Source organism: Piliocolobus tephrosceles, chromosome 1, assembly GCF_002776525.5.
Source record: "Piliocolobus tephrosceles isolate RC106 chromosome 1, ASM277652v3, whole genome shotgun sequence".
Classification (NCBI taxonomy): Eukaryota; Metazoa; Chordata; class Mammalia; order Primates; family Cercopithecidae; genus Piliocolobus; species Piliocolobus tephrosceles.
The window spans coordinates 105,979,071-105,997,115 of record NC_045434.1 but is presented as its reverse complement, the minus strand read 5'-3'; the positions used below and the strand labels follow the sequence as shown (position 1 = coordinate 105,997,115).

At 39.3% G+C, this 18,045-nt stretch overlaps 1 long non-coding RNA gene across 1 annotated transcript in view; it reads left to right on the top strand.

The window, feature by feature from the left end:
• The window catches only part of LOC111549612, a 142,630-nt gene that overhangs the window by 55,100 nt on the left and 69,485 nt on the right, over positions 1–18,045 (top strand). The window contains exon 2 of the long non-coding RNA XR_002733781.1: positions 6,760–6,900. This is a non-coding gene — a long non-coding RNA (uncharacterized LOC111549612). The remainder of the gene's footprint in view (positions 1–6,759; positions 6,901–18,045) is intronic.

Here is an 18,045-nt window from a genome sequence, read left to right as displayed (position 1 = left end):
GGGAGGGGGAGAGGGAACACGTTTGCCTGTGATAGCTTGTATTTTCCTTGGAGAGCCCACTGGGAGAAGAAAGTCTGTTCTGTGTGCTCAGGAATGAGAGCAGTGCTGAGAGAATAACAGTGGGAACTTTATTCTGAGTGCTTGTGGCATGCCAGGCACTATTTAATTAATTAATTAATTTTTAACTTTTTAAAAGAAGTTTAATACACATATAGAAAAAAAATATATCACAAAAAATAAATGTGCTCAATAAATTAAAACAACTATCTGCACAATCTCCACTAAGGTGGAGAAAGAGAACAGTCACCACCCCAGAAACCTCTCTCATGCCCAGTCCTCTATCTTCACACTAGAACTTTCCTCAGTGTCAACCATTACTTGACTTTTAATGCTACAGTTTAGTTTTGCCTGTTTTGAACTTCAACCAGAACCATACAGTATTTTTTTCTTTTGTGTCTGTTTTCAAGTCACTCATTCATGTTGTTAAATGTACTTGTAGTTTACACATTTTCATTGCTATATAATATCCCATCATAGATATACATCATAATTTATACATTTTACTGTTGATGGGCACTTAGGTTGTTTTCAGTTTTAGCTATTACAAATGAAGCCACTATTGAATATTCTTGACCCTGTCTCTTGATACTCCTATGCATGCATTTCTGTTGGGTATGTGGCTTGGTTATAGGATATGAGTACTTTCATCTTTAACACTTAATGCCAAAATATTTTCAAAAGTGGCTGTACCAATTTATGCAACAGTGTATGAGAAATTCTGTTGCTCCAAATCCTTGTCTTTGCTAACTATGTGTAGTCTTTTTAATTTTGGCCATGCTGGTAGAAATGTAGAGCTACTATCTCATTGTGGCTTTATTTTGCATTTCCATAATGACTAATGAGGTTGAACAACTTTTCCTTTTTATTAGTCATTTGGGTATTATCCTTTGTGTCTTAGTTCATTCTTGCTGCTATAATAGGAATACCTTAGACTGAATGATTTATAAGTAATAGGAATTCATTTCTCATAATTGTGGAGGCTGGAAAAGTCTAAGATCAAGGCACTGGCAGATTTCATGTCTGGTAAAGGCTCATTCTTTGCTTCCAAAAATGGTGCCTTGTTGCTATGTCCTTATATGGTGGAAGGCAGAGATGGGCAAAAGAGTCTAACTAGTTCCTTTGAATCTTTTATGAGGGTACTAATCCCATCCATGAGGGCAGAGCCCTCATGATTTAATCACCTTCTAAGGTCCTATCTCTTAGTACTATCACATTGTGTCTTAGGTTCCGATATATGAATTTTAAGTGGGGTACATACCCTCAAACCATAGAAGTTTGTAAAGTGCCTGTTCAAATTTCATGTGCACTTTTCTACTGGGCTATTTTTAAAATTATTGATTTGTAGGAGTTCCTTATATATATTCTGAATGTAAGCCCTTTGTCAGTTACATAAATTGTTAATGCTTTCTTTTACTTTAAGTTTTTGATTTTAGTGGATTTTATTAATCTTTTTCTTTACGGTGATGCTTGTTTTCCTCCTGTTTAAGAAATACATTCTTCCTCACAGTCATGAAAATATTATTATATTAATATTTAGAATTTTTATTTTGTTTTTCACGTTTAAAGTTATGTTATTCTTGGAATTGATTTCTTTATATGGTGGGAGATAAGAATTAAGTTTATTTTTTTCCATATGGGTATCCAGTCAACTCAATACCAGTTATTAAAAATATCATATTTTTTTCCAGTACATTGCACTGCCATCTTTGTCACAAATCAAGTGTTCCTAGATGTAGAGGTTTTGAAAGTGCTATTTATTCCATTTGTTTGTTTATACTTGCACAAATACTACTCTTAATTTTTGTGGTTTTATAGTACATTTGATATTTGGGGAAAAAATTTCCCCATTTGTTTGTCTTTGTCAAGCGTCTTTGTTATCCTTGGTTTTTGTATTTCCATACATGTTTTAAAATTAGCTTGTTAAGTTCCACCAAAAAAATTCCTACTGAGGCTGGGCGCAGTGGCTCATGCCTGTAATCCCAGCACTTTGGGAGGCTGAGGCGGGTGGATCACAAGGTCAGGAGTTTGAGACCAGCCTGGCCAACATGGTGAAACCCCGTCTCTACTGAAAATACAAAAATTAGCTGGGCGTGGTGACAGGCGCCTGTAATCCCAGCTACTTGGGAGGCTGAGGCAGGAGAATCACTTGAACTCAGGAGACAGAGGGTGCAGCGAGCCGAGACTGTGCCATTGCACTCCCACTTGGGTGACAAGAGCAAGACTCCATCTCAAAAAAAAAAAAAAAAAAAAAAAATTCTACTGAAATTTTTATTGGAGCTATGTTGAATTTACAGATCAGTTGCAGAGACTGATAACTTTACAATATTTGTTTTTCCAAGCCGTGAACATGGATTATTATTCCATTTATTTAGGTCTTCTTCAATTGATTTCAGTGATGATTTATATCTTTCTCTGTGAAAGGCTTGCTCATTTTTTATTAGAATAATTTCTGGGTACCTAATATTTTAATGGTTTCATAAATGGCACCCCCTTTTAAATTGAGGTTTAATTTGTGAACAGTAAACTGCATAGATCATAAGTATACAGTTTGATGGGATTTTGACAATAATACATTTATGCATACTAGATATGTATAAGATACATGAATTTTCATGACCTCTGAAAGATTTCTTTTCTTTCTTTGAGTCGATCCCTCCTCCCCGCCGCCTCAGATGTAACCACTGCTCTATGTTCTTATTTCTTTCACCATAGATTAGTTTTGCCATTCAAAATGTCGTATAAGTGAAATCATGCGGTATGGACTCTGTTGTGTCTGGCTTCTTCAATTCAGCATATATCTTGAGGTTCACCTGTATTATTGTGTGTATCAGTAGTTCTATCTTGTATTTTGCTTAACAGTGTTCAATTGCATAGATGTTCTACAATTTGTTTTTACATTCTCCTATTGATGAAAATATGGATTGTTTCTAGTTTTTGGCTATTACAAATAAAGCTTCGCTGAACATTCTTGCATAAGACTTTGTGCGGTCACATGTTTTCATTTCTTGTGGGAAAATACCTAGAAATGGAATAGCTGGGTCATAGGTAGGTATATGTATAACTTTATCAGAAACTACCATATGTATTTCCAAAGTGAATATACAATTTGACATTCCCACCAGCAATATTTGAAGTTTTACTTGTTATGTATTCTCACCAATATTTGGCATTGTAATTGTTTTCCATTTTAGTCATTCCAGTGGACATGTTGATATCTTACTGTGGTTTTAATTTTGTTTCTCTGATGGCTAATGATCTTGAGTATCTTTTCATGTACTTGCTAATCATTTACAGATCATCATTTGTCAAGTATATATTCAAATCTTTTGTCCATTTAAAGAAAAATGGATTGCTTATATTTTTATTGTTGAGTTGCAAGTGTGTCAAAAATATATTCTTAATATGTCCTTTGTCAGAAGTTGTGAATATTTTCTTTCAGTCTGTCTTGTGTTTCATTTTTTTCATAGTGCCTTTTGATGAGCAGAAGTTTTTAAATTTTGCTACAATTAATTTATCAAGTTTTGTCTTTTATAATTACTACTTTCTGAGTCCTATCTAAAAATCTGTTACCTAACCAAAGATTGCAAAGCTTTTCTCCTATGTTGTCTTCCAAAAGCTTTATGGTTTTAGCTTTTGCATTTAGTTATGTAATCCATCTATAATTCATTTTATGTACGGGTTGAGGTTCTTTTTTTCAGATATGGTAGGTGATTTTTCTAGCACCATTTGTTAAAAAGATTTCCCTTTCCTTATTCATCTGTTTTGGCACATTGGTAAAATGTTAATTGGTCATATAGTGTGGGTCTATTTTTGGACTCTGCTTATTCTATTGATCTAGTTGCCTATCTGTTTATCTTTATACTATAACACTGTTTAATCACAGTAGGTTTATAATAAGTCTTGAAATCAGGTAGAGTAAGTTCTCAGAGTTTGTTTTTTTGAAGATTGTTTTGATTATTAATGTTTCCATATAGATTTTAGAATCAGCTTGCCAATTTCTACAAAAAGTGTCTTTGAGGATTTTCACTGATATTGTGTTAAATATACAGGTCAATCTAAGGGAAACTGACAAAATATTGAGTCTTTTAAACCATGAACATGGTATACTTTTGTATTTATTTAAAACTTCATTACTTTCTTTCAGCAATGTACAATAGTTTTTTATATGGGACTCTTCCACATGTGGCTTCAAATTTATCTTTAAATATGTTATGTTTTTGATGCTATTATCAATAATACTTATAATTTAATTTTCCATTTGTTTTACTAAAAATAAAAATACAACATATTTTAAAAATATTTAACCTCATTTATTAATTTGTTATCTACTGCTGTGTAGCAAATTACCTCAAAACTTAGCAGCTTAAAAAAATACAAGTATTTATAATCTCACAGTTTCTGTGGGTCAGAAATCCAGGAATGACTTAGCTGGCTCAAAGTCTCTCATGAGTGGCAGTCAACTGTTGGCCAAGGCTGCAGTTGAATCACAGATTCAATAGGGGCTACAGAATATTCTTTCAAGGTCACTCACATGGCTGTTGGCAGGAGGCTGTAGTTCCTTATCATGTAGTCATCTGCATAAGACTACATGTGACATGGCAGCTGGACTTTCCTGGGGTAAATGATCTGAGAAAGAGAGAGTAAGATAGAGTACCCAAGGTAGAAGTTGCATAACCTAATCTCAGAAATGATATACTATCATATCTACCCTACATTTAGCTAGACAAACTTTGGTACAATATGGAAGAGGGCTACAAAAGGATGTGAATGCCTGGAAGTGGGAATCATCCTGGAGTATCTTGGAGTCTGGCTACCATAGTCTCTTCTCCAGCCCCCAATAACTCATATCTCTCCCACGTTCAAAATGTACTTGTCCCATCCCCAGACACACAAAAAATTTATTGCATTACCAAATCAGCTCAGAGTTCAGAATTTCATCCTCTAAATCAGGTCCAGGTCCTCAGACATAGTTCCCTAAGCACAGCTCCATGAGTACAGTTCTTCTCAATTTGTAGACCAATGAACTTAGGAAACAAGTTATCTGTCCCCTGTACACCCAACATACCATAGGTAGAGGACAGCCAACATAGACACTCCTGTCTAAAAAGGGTGAACCTGAGGCACAAAAGAATCACTGGTTCATATCAATTCTGAAATCCAGTCAGATAAATGGTGTAAGTTGTATTAGGACTCAATCCTACTTCTGCCTGAAAATTACTTTATAGTTCTTGGATTTATTCTCTAGGTTCTTGGGTTCACCTTTTGAATCATTCTTCCTTTCTCATGGAAAGTATAATGTATTTGCAGCTGAGTGATTTTTTTTCAGACTATTTCTCGCTTATAGAAGTTTGAGGGTTCAAAGGTTTCTTTTCATTTTATACCATCTCTGTCACTTTCAGTTTGTGTCATGAGTATATCTGGTGATATAAATCTCTCAAAATCTCTGTGGTCCTCCTGTGAATCTCACTGGGGTTTGCTTCATTAGACAAATTTACACCTACAGATATCTTTGAGATAAATCCCTCCATGTAAATCTTCTGTTGAGAAGGGTGAGGAACTTAAGCTTTTTAGAACCCTTATTATTTTATATATAGGTGCTATGAAGAAAAACTTTAAACTCTTTGGTGGGTCTTTGCTCTGACTTAACACATTCTGAAAAACCACCTTTTAACTTAAAAAAGCTTCTAAAAGAAGGATTTTGTATTTACACCCTTGGCTTCATCTCTAGAACATTGTTTCTAGAGGGTGTCCTGGATTTGACCTTTGCTTGGGAGCAATTTCTTAATTTTAGTATTGTCTGCCATCTGGAGTGCTGTGGAGTGCCTTTGAATCTTCACAACCAGCCAGATCCCATCTTCTTTTGGTTTAATAGTGCTTTCCTTAGCTTCTCTCTCTCCTCTCACATATTAATATAAGCAGCCACAAGAAACCAGATGGCACCCTCAGCACTCTGGCTGGAAATCTTAGCTAAATTTTCTACCTTTCACATTACTGCAGGAGACAGTGCTGCTAAACTTTTTGCCATGGCATAACAAGGAGCTCCTGTCTTCAAATTTCCAAGCTTTTCCTTTTTTTTAAGACCTCACAAACAACCTCTTTAAAGTCTAATTTTACTAACCGCCTGTTTGAGGCAATTTAGGACTTCATTAACGTTTTCCTTAAAGTCCATATAGCCATTCCATCTTCTGCTCACTGTCTGGTTCAAATGCCACTCCTGCATTTTAGATTTTTGTTATGCTAGCACCCCATTTCCAGGCACCGAAATTTGTATCGGTAGATATAGTAGAAAGTAGACATTTTTAGGTTGTAAAATGGTGAGTCATTTGACCCACCAAGAGAAAATAAATAAAGGAGAGGTGCCTTGGCATATACTGCTTCTTTCAATGAATGGTCATCTGGTTCCATCTAGAGTCCCTGAGGTAGTGTGAACCAGACCGGCAAAACTCTAGCGGCCTTGGGAGGAGTTGATGATAAACACATATGGAAAAACGTAGGTCAGTGCTAAATGTTTAAGAACACACACATGCATACATGCACACAGAAAAAGAGAGAGAGAGAAACCTAGACTGATCTCATATTACAGATGAGGAAGCTGTGATTCAGAAGGGTAAAGTGACTTGTCCAAGGTCACCATGGCCAATTAATAGTTGAGACAGGAATAAAACCAGTTCTTTTAATTTTCTCCAATGTTCTTTCTAGGTACCATATGACCTCAGGCTCCCATCATGTTGCATGCCTTCAACAAAGCATCTCTGCCTGAGAGCTCTCAGTGGCAATGCATGGGAAGAAAACAAAGGGAAGAACGTTGGAGTCTCCTGTTAGAATATTTTACACTCTGAAGTAAGTCAGCTTACTAATGCTTGGACAACTAATTGTGCTCATGGGAACCTTTCCATTGAGAGTCTGAAGATCTGAGAAATTCACTATGACATCTTCAGATACAAAAGGGCAGAGGATGATCCCTGGCTCCTTCTCTTGTCTTTGTTTTGGTTTCAGCAGTGATGAAGTAGGAATCTTTAAAAACAGTTTTAATTTTCTTGTTTACTTTTTTCTTTGGAAGTAAACTTTTCAGCCCTTGTTAGCAACAGTAACAACAACAACAACAACAAACTGGATTCTCAACAATTTGGTTCAACTGTCTCAATGAATGGTCGTAAGTGAAAATCAGCCAGTGAACTCTTAGCAGCTCCTGACTTAGAGTTCCAGCTGCCCACTGGACTTTAGGTCCCTGGCTAATGGACACCTCAAACTCAACATCTTCCTAACTCAACTCTTTATCTTTCTTTCTCTACCTGCTCCCACTCTTGCATTTTTAAATGCAAGAAAAAAGTGTTGAAAACTTTATTTTCAAAGAAAAAATAACCGAGAAAATTAAAACTGTTTTTGAAGATCCGTGCTTGCATTTTAGTTGCCCAATACAGAAACTTTGGAATTTGCCCTCTTACTTAGACCAAATTCTTTAGAATCTAATTCAGAAAATATTTCTTGAATCTACCCTTTCTTTGTATCCCTACTCCTACTCCCCCTTTTTATGTCTCAATTTGTGCAGTCACCTATGAATGGTGTTTATTGCATGCCTATACTATGTAGCACAGGCCACCTGCTCTGTGCTAGGATACAAAGGCGAACAGGACGTGATACTTAGTCACTAGAAACTTATCTCGGTGTGAGCGGTAAGGAAGGAGACAAAAACAAATAGTGATGGTAAAATATGATCTTTTTTACATACGCCATTTTTCTTCTGAGCCATTGCAATAGATCTTGACCTCTTTCTGCCTTCCTTCTCTCCCTCTTGATCCATTCTCTTCATTGCTATCAGCATTACCTTCCTAAAATACAGACTGGATCATGATCACAGTCATCTTTGCCTCCCTGTTGCCTAAAGAATGAAAGCTCTACTCCTCAGTATGTTGGTTAAGGCCTTTACAAGCGGGCCCAAATCTACCCGTCCACCTCTCAATTCCTCTCCCCTCTAGCGTTGAGCACTATGCTTTAGCCACACATAGACTGTTAGTAGGTCTCCAGTATACCTCATAAACTCTCACGTATCTGCCTTTTATTTTCCTGTCCCTTTAGCCTTGAATGCCCTTCAAATCTCATTCACCCTCGGGCTAGTTCTTACTCATCTTCCAACTCTTACTCATCATTTAAGACTCACCATCCTCAACTTCCCTACCTTGAGGCAGAATTAATTACATCCTCCTTTGATATACCATAATTATATAATTTATTTCATTATATTATAGATAATTTGTAGAAGCTGAATACCCTCTTACCACCTACCATAGTTCTCAATATATGTTGAATGATTAAAAAATTGTAAAATATTGAAAATATACAGTGCACCACTGTAGGAGGTGTTCTTATTTTTACTGGTAATGCCATTGTGAAAAAATAAAAATACTCAGAGTCCTCAAGTGCCTTTCCAGGGCAATAAAAATTCCTGCATTTGGAAATAAAAGGAAGTTTCCATGTGTTTTTTTTATCCTGTCTCTTTCATGTAAAGTTTGGGGATACAGGTTGAGACATTTCTGTTAGGTTATACTGAGTTTACTAAGTATGAGATGGGACTAAATGACCTCAAGGATTCCCATCAGAGAAATACGCAGTGGTGAGAGAGGATTCCTCAGAGATGCGGGAGGTCAGGAGAAAGTCCCACTTTCACTTCATGGATGTGGTTGAAGTTCTTTCACAATCTATTTCATGGTGCTGGTGGTGAGGTATATGTGAATGTGTGTGTGGCAATACTTGGAGATAGTTTGAAACTTAGACATGACATGACCTCGACATGACTCACTAGTTGCTGTCAGCGCATCTTCCCTAATAACCTGATGAGTAAGTGGCAAAATATCTGGCCTAAGCTCTTTTTCCTACCAAACCCTGCTTTGAGAATGCAAACAGGATGCTTCAGAAAAGAATATGCTCCACATTCAATTAGATAAAGATTTCTCATACATTTGGGAAAAATCACTCAGAAAATTTTCAACCCTCATTGCAGATTAATCCCCAGAATTTCGTTTCATAGACAATCCAATATTTCAAAACATTTCCCATAGGAAATTCTATCAATGGGTAGGAAGTCTCCAGAAGGTTACAGATAGTAGCTGGAATTCTCTCCTTTTTTTTTTTTTTTTCTTTAACAAAAAACTACATTTCCAAGAACTAGACCAGATGATCCCTAGACGTGGTTTAGTGTTTTGTATTTTCAGGCTTTTAGAATGTTGGTGCTGGAAGGGACTTATGGGAACATCTGGTTCAGACCCCTCGCTTTACAAATGGTATCAGGAAAGTTAATGGCTTTTTAAGATCATCTAGTGTGTCAGGAGTGGAGCTGGGACTAGGACTCTCAGGTGCTCTAACCCTTAGCCAATGGATCATCTTTCCTCCATGCCAAGTTAGACACAAGACAAATTACAAAATGAAGAAAAATTTTAAAGAAATGCAGGCCTTTAAACACCCTGAGTATGGTGTGTACCACTGTTTTCCTGAGACCTGAACTTCACTGTAGGACCACCTCTCAAACGGAGACTTCTAAGAGACTTCTGCTGCCAGCCCTTGCCTTGCACATCACCTTAGAGGACCTGGAGATGTTGATGTGATAATGGATCAATATTTAACTTATTTAACTTAGATTTTAGGGGCTGGGTTAATTCAATGAACTTAATTCGTATTTGCTCTGTCCTCCCATAACAGACAAGAATCTCTAGCGCATCTCCAACTTTCAGCCTCCTTTATCTCTTAATCATTAAAAACCGCTTCCTACTCCCCTGTGAGTGAGTCCCACTTCTCTCTCTTTCTATCCTGTTCAGGCCCACTCCCACCCTTGCTGCTCCTCAATGGGATGCTTCACCTGAACCCATGGAGCCCTGGTTCTATTAAGAACAAACTCCCCTTAACCTTTCCCTAAAGCCCTTTTTCTGCTTCCTTATCACAACAGCCTTGCCTTTTCCCTGGATGCTGTTTTTGCAATTTTCTTCACGGAGATTTTCTTTCTTACATTCCCGGTGGAATAGGAGGGTGAGGAGAGTGGGTTTCTTCATTTCTTTCAAATTGTGCCCATCAGTCATCCTCAGGCAATCTCAATACCTCTACTTTTATTTTAAAGTTTATTAGTGGCTCACTAAGCCTCCTCCAGGAGTCTATTTTTTCCTCTCTCTTTAAACCTTGAATAATACTTCCACTTCCTCAGGCTTTGTAGATAGCCTCAGTCCTTCTTTTGGAGAACACTGAAGCTTTTCCTTCTATTTCAAAGTTTCGATGTATTTTCACCCTTTAAAAATGTCTTTCCTCCTGTTTCAGACAAAAAAGTCAAAACTTTAAGGCCAATTTCCCCATGGTTCCTGGATTCTTGCCCCTTCTTGCTCTTGGACATCAAGACCCACATCTCTGAATTGCATATCTTCGTATTTTCTTTTCACTGCATGCAAACTTTCCTCCCCCATGTGCAATGGAATTATCTAAGGTATTTCAAAATGCAGTATCTTTAGTCTCTTCCAAAAGAGTGCTGTCCAGCTAGTGCTGTATCCCCAGTGGCTAAATAAAATTCTTTGGATCTGATTCCTTTATCCAGATTCAAAGATTTGGATTACATGTTTCAGGTTCCAAGGTAATTCTTAAGCACAATAAATGTGAGCCTACAATCATGTGCAGACTTCTCTTACAAAAAATACCCATTCCGTATTAGCTACCTATTGCTGTGTAATGAATTATCCCAAGATTTGGTGGCTTAAAACAACATTCATTATCTCAGTTTTCTGTAGGTCAGGAGTCAGCATGTGGCTAAGCCAAGTCCTCTGCTCCCAGGTGTCTCACAGCAGCACTGTGCTGGTTGGGGTGGCTGTCCTTGTCAAGGCTCAATGAGGGAAGGATCTGCTTCCAAGCACATTCATGTGGTTGCTGGCAGCTCTCAGTTCCTTGTGGGCTGCTGGTCTGAGAGCCTTATTTCTTTGATGGTTGTTGGCTAAAGGTCATTCTCAATTCCTTGCCACATGGGCCTCTCCTTAGGGTAGCTCATAACATGGCAGCTTGCTTCATCTGAGTGAGTAAAACTGAGAAAAACTAGAGAAATGGGGAAAGGAGAGTACAATCAGACAAAAGTCATGGTCTTTCATAACCCAGTCTCTGACATGTCATCTCATTCCTTTTGCCATGTTCTATTTATTAGAAGTGAATCACTAGGTCTGGCCCATACACAAGGGGAGAAGTAAGCACTGGGAGGAGGATTATTGGGATCCTTTTAGATGCTGACTGCCGCCGTGTACCTCAACCCCAAAATCTTTTCCTTAAATGCTGCCCATTTAAGGCGTCAACCTAGTTTTCTCCTTATATTTAGCACTCAGCTTTCTCTGGAGAAGAATATGAACTGGTAGCCTTCACTCCTAACCACATGCTGCCTCCTTAACCTATCCCGTTGTGGCTTCCACTCTCACCACTTTGCATCACTATTTTCTTGATTCCAAGTGAACTCCTGACTGCCAAGTTCTTCTTTCTTCCTCCTCTAGCTGGTCTCTTTCAGCATTGGATTGCCCCTTTTTTCTTAAGATTCTCTCCGCTTTGGCCTCCATGACATTCACCTTTGTCTACTCCTCTCCTGATTCCTGCCCCACAATTTTGACCAGTTATTACACTATTCTGTACATATTATTTGTATCTGAATAGGACATATTATTTGAGGGACATCCAAAAAGTTTGGGACCAGCTCAATATTTCATGGCGACAGAGAAATGACAGGTCTACTAAGCCTCTTTGCAAAGACGGTATGAGAAAAATAAGATTGCTTTAAAAATGCACACCTGTCAAGGAGACTTGATCAAATTCAGTGTGGTACTCTGGATGGGATTCTGGAAGAGGAAAAAGACAGTAGGTAAAAACTAATGAAATATGAAAAAAGTAGGCACTTAATAATTAATCAATATTGTTTCATTAATAACAAATGTACCATACTCATGTAAAATGTTAAAAATTAGAGAACTTGAGTGTGAGGTATACAAGAACTCTGTACTCTGTTCATAGGTTTTCTGTTAATCTAAAGCTGTTATAAAATTAAAAGTTTATTTTTTTAAAATGTGTCTTATCAGGTTCCCCTATTTGTGTGGAAAGGTCACACTAATATTATGGGCATTTACATATATGTCTCATGTCTCTACAAGATCCTGCCTTCAGGTTTGTGGTCATCTTTGTAATCCTTAGAACTAAGCCCAGGGCATTGCATGGTCTGCAAGTCATTGTTGAATGAATGAGTGAATGAGTGAATGATTGTGAAATACCAAAGTAAAATGTTGGACAGGAAGGGTAATGGGAATGATTTACTGGCCTTTGTCTTCAGTTCATTCGGTTCAACCAAACCTCTAAAGTGGCCTGTTTCCACTTTCTTCAAATTACATGTTCCTGCTCTGTTTTTATCTCTGTCACTTCCTTTTCTTTCTTTCCTTTTTTTTCCTCTCTATTATTGTTTCTTTTACTGTGGTGCACTTTCCACCCATTTTGACCCAAACAGTAGCTATCCTTCCTAATGTGTTGTGGTCTAGTGGAAAGTTTCTTGAGCGTCAGTGATGAGCTCAGATTGAAGGACATGGAGAACAAAGACATTTGGCTGTGGATGCATGCCACCCAGGTAATCAAGATCCTGGATCCAGCTCCGTGCCACTTCCCATGGAATTACTCAAAATTTACTTGTCTTTCCTAGCATTAGACAATTAGACTTAATCCCCAAATTTCATCATTTTGGAACAATTGTTTTGACTTCCATTAGCTACAGTTTTAGTGTTTGCTCATGGATATGGTTGTCAAATAGAGAGGAAAGTCTCTTCTTTAATGATCACTCATGGAGCTCCCATCTCCACATGATACCTAACATTTGTGTATTTAGAAATATCTGTATGATTGGCCACATTTTTCTGCTTCTTTCTCCTCCTCTCTCTCCAAGCATATTCTCTTCTCCTTCTCTTCCATCCTTTCCTCCCCCTTCTCCTCTTTCTTCACCTCTAGATAAATGGCTTGCTTATTCATGGATTTGGGTTTTCCTGGACCTTGCTAAGTGTCTTCTTTCTGTCTCTCTTCATGTGTTAAACAAACAAACAAACAAAATATACCATCCTCTGTAAAGGAAGCTAGTGCTATTGGCTGATGCTCAAAAGGATGGATGGGGGTCAGCTGGTTTCCAGTGGCTTTAATCAGCTGTCTGGGGTTTAAGTCCAGTCTGTTACATGAGAACAAATGCAGTTAATTGGACCACAAGGTTTTGACTTTGTCCACACTATTTTCTGATCCTCTGACTTAACTGGTTATGGATTAAAATTTTAAAATGCTTGTATTTTTATAGTACTTCATGCTCTTCAAGAACTTTATCTGGGTTTCACAGTCTTTAGACATCATTCTTGCAGGAATCGTAGTTCTCAGGTTTTCAGCCCAGCATGGTGCTGGGTGGAAAGTGTCACTGTAGCATACTGGCTGTTGGGAGGGAAGTAAGCTTGGAGTGGGCTTCCTTGGACTGTGTTTCAGAGTGATGAAGGCTCACTGTAAGACCCAGGAAGGAATTTATGACCCTTCATGGAAGCAGGGACTGCATCTGCCCTTTGAATGCTCTATCCTGGTACCCAGAACAGTCCATGACAGTAAGTATGCACCCAGAGAAAGTTGGCACAATATCTCTTATTCTTGTGGAGGTAAGAACAGGAAGCTAAAATAAGCAGAAGGTATAGTTTACTCTCATTATCCATGTCCTAAAATAGAGGCTTTGATCAACAGTCTTGGGGAAATTGTTGTTCCCAAATTGCTCCTATTTGTGGGAGAGGGATGGGCTTGGCTCCATTCCCACATCCCTTCTTATGTTGACAAGGTGATGAGTTGTTAATTAGATTAGCCACAATCCTGAACATAGAGCCACATTTACCAGTGGACAATATTTTTTTTTTTTTTTTTCTGAGATGGAGTCTCGCTCTGTTGCCCAGGTTGGAGTGCAGTGGCCTGATCTTGGTTCACTGCAAGCTCTGCCTCCTGGGTTCACGCCATTCTCCTGCCTCAGCCTCCCAAATAGCTGGGACTACAGGTGCCCTCCAGCATGCTTGGCTAATTTTTTGTATTTTTAGTAGAGATGGGGTTTCACTGTGTTAGACAGGATGGTCTCAATCTCCTGACCTCGTAATCCGTCTGTCTCAGCCTGCCAAAGTGCTGGGATTACAGGCGTGAGCCACTGCGCCTGGCCCAGTGGACAAGATTTGAAGGACAACAGACTGGTGTGTTTGCCAGCCCACACATGTTTGTGGGGGCTCAGCTTGTGGTTTTCCATGACTGGCCAGAAGGTGGTAAGACCCTTGATCCATTGGACTGGACTAGGAAGCTCTGCAGTGGAGTTTCAGGCTCAAACCCATTTAGATGGTTATGTAGTGGTACGTTGGTTTTCCCTTTGCCATTTTTCCTCATGTTCACATCTTTCCTGGGAACTCACAAAAAGGAGGGGTGACCAAGTCAAAGCAGGTCTTGGATACTCCTTGGGCAGGACCCCCACAATTAAGAGCTCTCAACCTCACCCAGGTTTCAAATGGAATCACTATTGAGGTGCTATTCTCCCACTGCTCTGTAGTATTGCTTTAATCTGAATGTGTGCTGAACAGATGCAAACATCAGTCACCAATGAATACCTCTGTGTATAGAAGATCTCACAGACTATTCGTCCACTTGTTCTCTCCTTTTCCTCCCATCTCCAGGCTTGTCTACAGTAGCTTCTGGAAATAAGCAGTCTATTAGTTTCCTGTGGCTTCCGTAGGAAATTGCCACAAACTTGGTGACTTAAAAATAGCTTTTATTTCACAGTTCTGGAACCTGGAAGTCCAAAATCAAGGTGTTGGCAGGGCTGTGCTCCCTCCAGAGGCTCTGAGGGGAACATCCCTGCATGCCTCCTGAGCTTCTGGTGGCTGCCAGCATTCCTTGGCTTGTGTTTGCATCACTCCAATCTTTGTCTCTGTCTTCACATGCCATCCCCTCTCCTGTGGGTGTCAAATCTTCTGTCTCCCTCTCAAATATATGTATGTCACATCTTCAAAGATTATTTTTCCAAATAAGGTATATATATATAGGTATATTTTAACCTATATAAATATTATAGGTTCTAGGGACAAGGACCTGATAACTTTGGGGCCCTGTATTCAGCCCACTACAGTAAGACTCTAGAATTTTGCTATCACTTGTTTTTCTGAGTAAATGCCCTTATAAAAACAGAGCAGCATGTCCACAACTAAATTTCTTTGAACAGGCTAAACCCCCAGGTTTTTTCTTGGGTATGGTGCTGGAAATGCCTTGCTAAAGGACAAGTGGCCTCTCACTTTTTCCAGTTGTTGCAACTTATTCCGAATTGTAATAGAGAACACAACTTTTAGCTGTGACCGCAGGACTTCCATGCAGGGTCTGCATTACACCAACATCTGGATGAAAAGCAAAAAGCAAACACACAGAAAAACCCCAGCCAATTAACCAGATGCTTCTTTCCAAGCATCTAGATGTTTGACTCTTGTATTTGGGGTGCAGGAAACTTCACAGGCAGTCCTGAGTAAAGAAGAGGCAAGTTTCCCTTCACTCAGATGGGACAGGACTGAGGGAGATGATGGGGCCAGTCTGCTGGGCAGGGCTGTTGGTGGTCTGGAGTTTAGGGCCCACCTTCAGCAGTGGGTGAGATGAAAGGGAAGAAGGTGAAAGTCCTAAACTGTGTCCAGGAACTTGAAGTGGAGGTGGACTGTGTGGAGAATGAAGACAGAACCAGCTGCAAATGTGAGCTCCTGGCCCTGCTGAGCAGCCATATTGAAGATCAAAGGGACAAAGACTGTGCATTCCAGATGGAATCAGGCAGCAAAGCACAACTATGAAAGCATTCTTGGCTGTCATACCCTCGAGTGCCATGAGCGGGCTCTTTGCTCAGCACTCTGTGTTCTGCCTACTGAGTCAAGAAAGCTCCTTCACAGAGTCAGAGCTGTGGCAGGGAAGATTTTCAGTGCAATCAAAACAAGATGCTTCAGTGCAGTGGCTCCTCTCTGCTTCTGTGGGGACAATTGAGGGGCTTTGGGAATAGGAGAATGGGGTGGGGGAACTCAATCTCCTTGGTTTCTGGCCTTTTGAGAGCAATTTCACCAATTCATATTTAGGTCAGGTCTTTTTGAACAGTCACCTGGTTGACAGCCCATTTTCTCTTTTGGGCCTTTCTGAGAGCTCGAGATTCCAGGTTCCTGGTCAGAGTGTGCTTGACCAAAGGCAGAAAGAGAAGTTGCTTGGGACCTGGTTGACAGCCCATTTTCTCTTTCAGGCCTTTCTGAGAGCTCAAGATTCCAGGTTCCTGGTCAGAGTGTGCTTGACCAAAGGCGGAAAGAGAAGTTGCCTGGGTCTGAGCCTCTAGGCCTTTGTTTCTGGGATGATGGTGTGATTTCTCCTTGTCTCAAATGACAGCAACTTCTATTACCCGCCTCCCCTCCCACAGTGGCTAGCTTGGATGTTAGATTGGCTAGCATATGCAGGCCATGTCAACTTGGTAATAGCTCAGCCAAAACTAACATCCAGATGGGCCACTGACATCAGTGTAACTGGGTATTAAGAGATAAGCTCTGAACTTAGTGGCTCTGCCATTTACTGCCTGAGTGACCTTGGACCTTGGCTTCTTCCTCTGAAATGTGTGATAATAATGCCCACATGTTAAACTGTTTGTGAGGACTACATGAGATAAATTTTGTAAATCACTAGCTCTGTGGCTGGACTATAAATATGATGCTCAATAAATGCTATTTTTATTGATTGTAAAAGTACTTCTCAGAGAAAGCTCATTTTTCCCTCTTTTTTGTGCTTCCCTCCACTTGCTTTCCTTATAGGATTCTACATCTAGGAACCAAAAATTAGAGGAAGAGAAAAAGAGAGAGAGAGAGACACCATGGATTCTTCCAGGGGCCTTCTCACCCTGGCTGGGAGCTTATTTGTAAAGCAGTTTTGGGTCACCCATGCTCTGAGGCAATTAATTATTTTTAGAAATTTCTAAATTCCAACTAAAGAAAAAATTATGAACCACCGTTATGGTTCCCAGGTAAAGTTAAATCCAATTGGTGCGTTAATATGTCTTTCCTACAAAAAGTCATGGTGCCAGATCTTTGGACCAAACTGCTGCGTATTCTCTTCACTCTCCACCTTTATCTTACCCCATCTCCTTCCTGAGGCTCAAGTTTCCAGTTTTTCTGATATTTCGAACTTATTCTTCACATGTGGGTCATGCCTATCCGATTTTGGAAATCCTACTGAAGCAGAACCCCTTGTTCATAGTAGGTGTTCAGTGAAATTAGGTTGAATAGTTTAGCTTGCTTTCAAGGCAGTCTATGAGTTTTGTTAGCAAGCTTCTTTCTTCATGAAAGGAAGGCTGTGCTCATGACTATCTGTAAAGTTAGTGCGTGATTGCCCAGGTGGGGTGGTTTAGAGGTGCAAGTAAAGGCCCCCCACTTATATATAGAGCCCACTTTCACCTGCCAGCTAGAATAGATGGTGTATGATCTTTAGAGTCTACATCCTGGCTTCCAAAACCAGCTCCACTGTGTACTGTGTGGCCTTGAGCAGGCTTATACCCTGAGAACCTTGGTTACCCCATCTATAAAATAAAGATAGTAATATATATCTCAAGGGTGCTGATAAAGCTTAAATGGGACAAAGCAATGTATATGCCTGAACCTAAGTGAGAATTTATCCAAACGATTCCAAGGAAGAAACCTTATATTTGAGATTGCACAAAGGCTGGAATATGATGGGGAACTCTCTCAAATAGGTTATTTTGAACAACAAGTTAGTGTTTGGGTAAGGCCCAGCCTGAAACAATCTTAGTGCCCATTTGAGGGCTTTGGAGATTTTTAGATAGAATCTATGGGGAAAAAAAGGACAGTAATTATGACTGAAAATGAGGCTTCTCACTTGCAAGTGACAGATGTAATGGTAAATAAGCCCTTTGAAGATCATTCTTAGATCATAAAT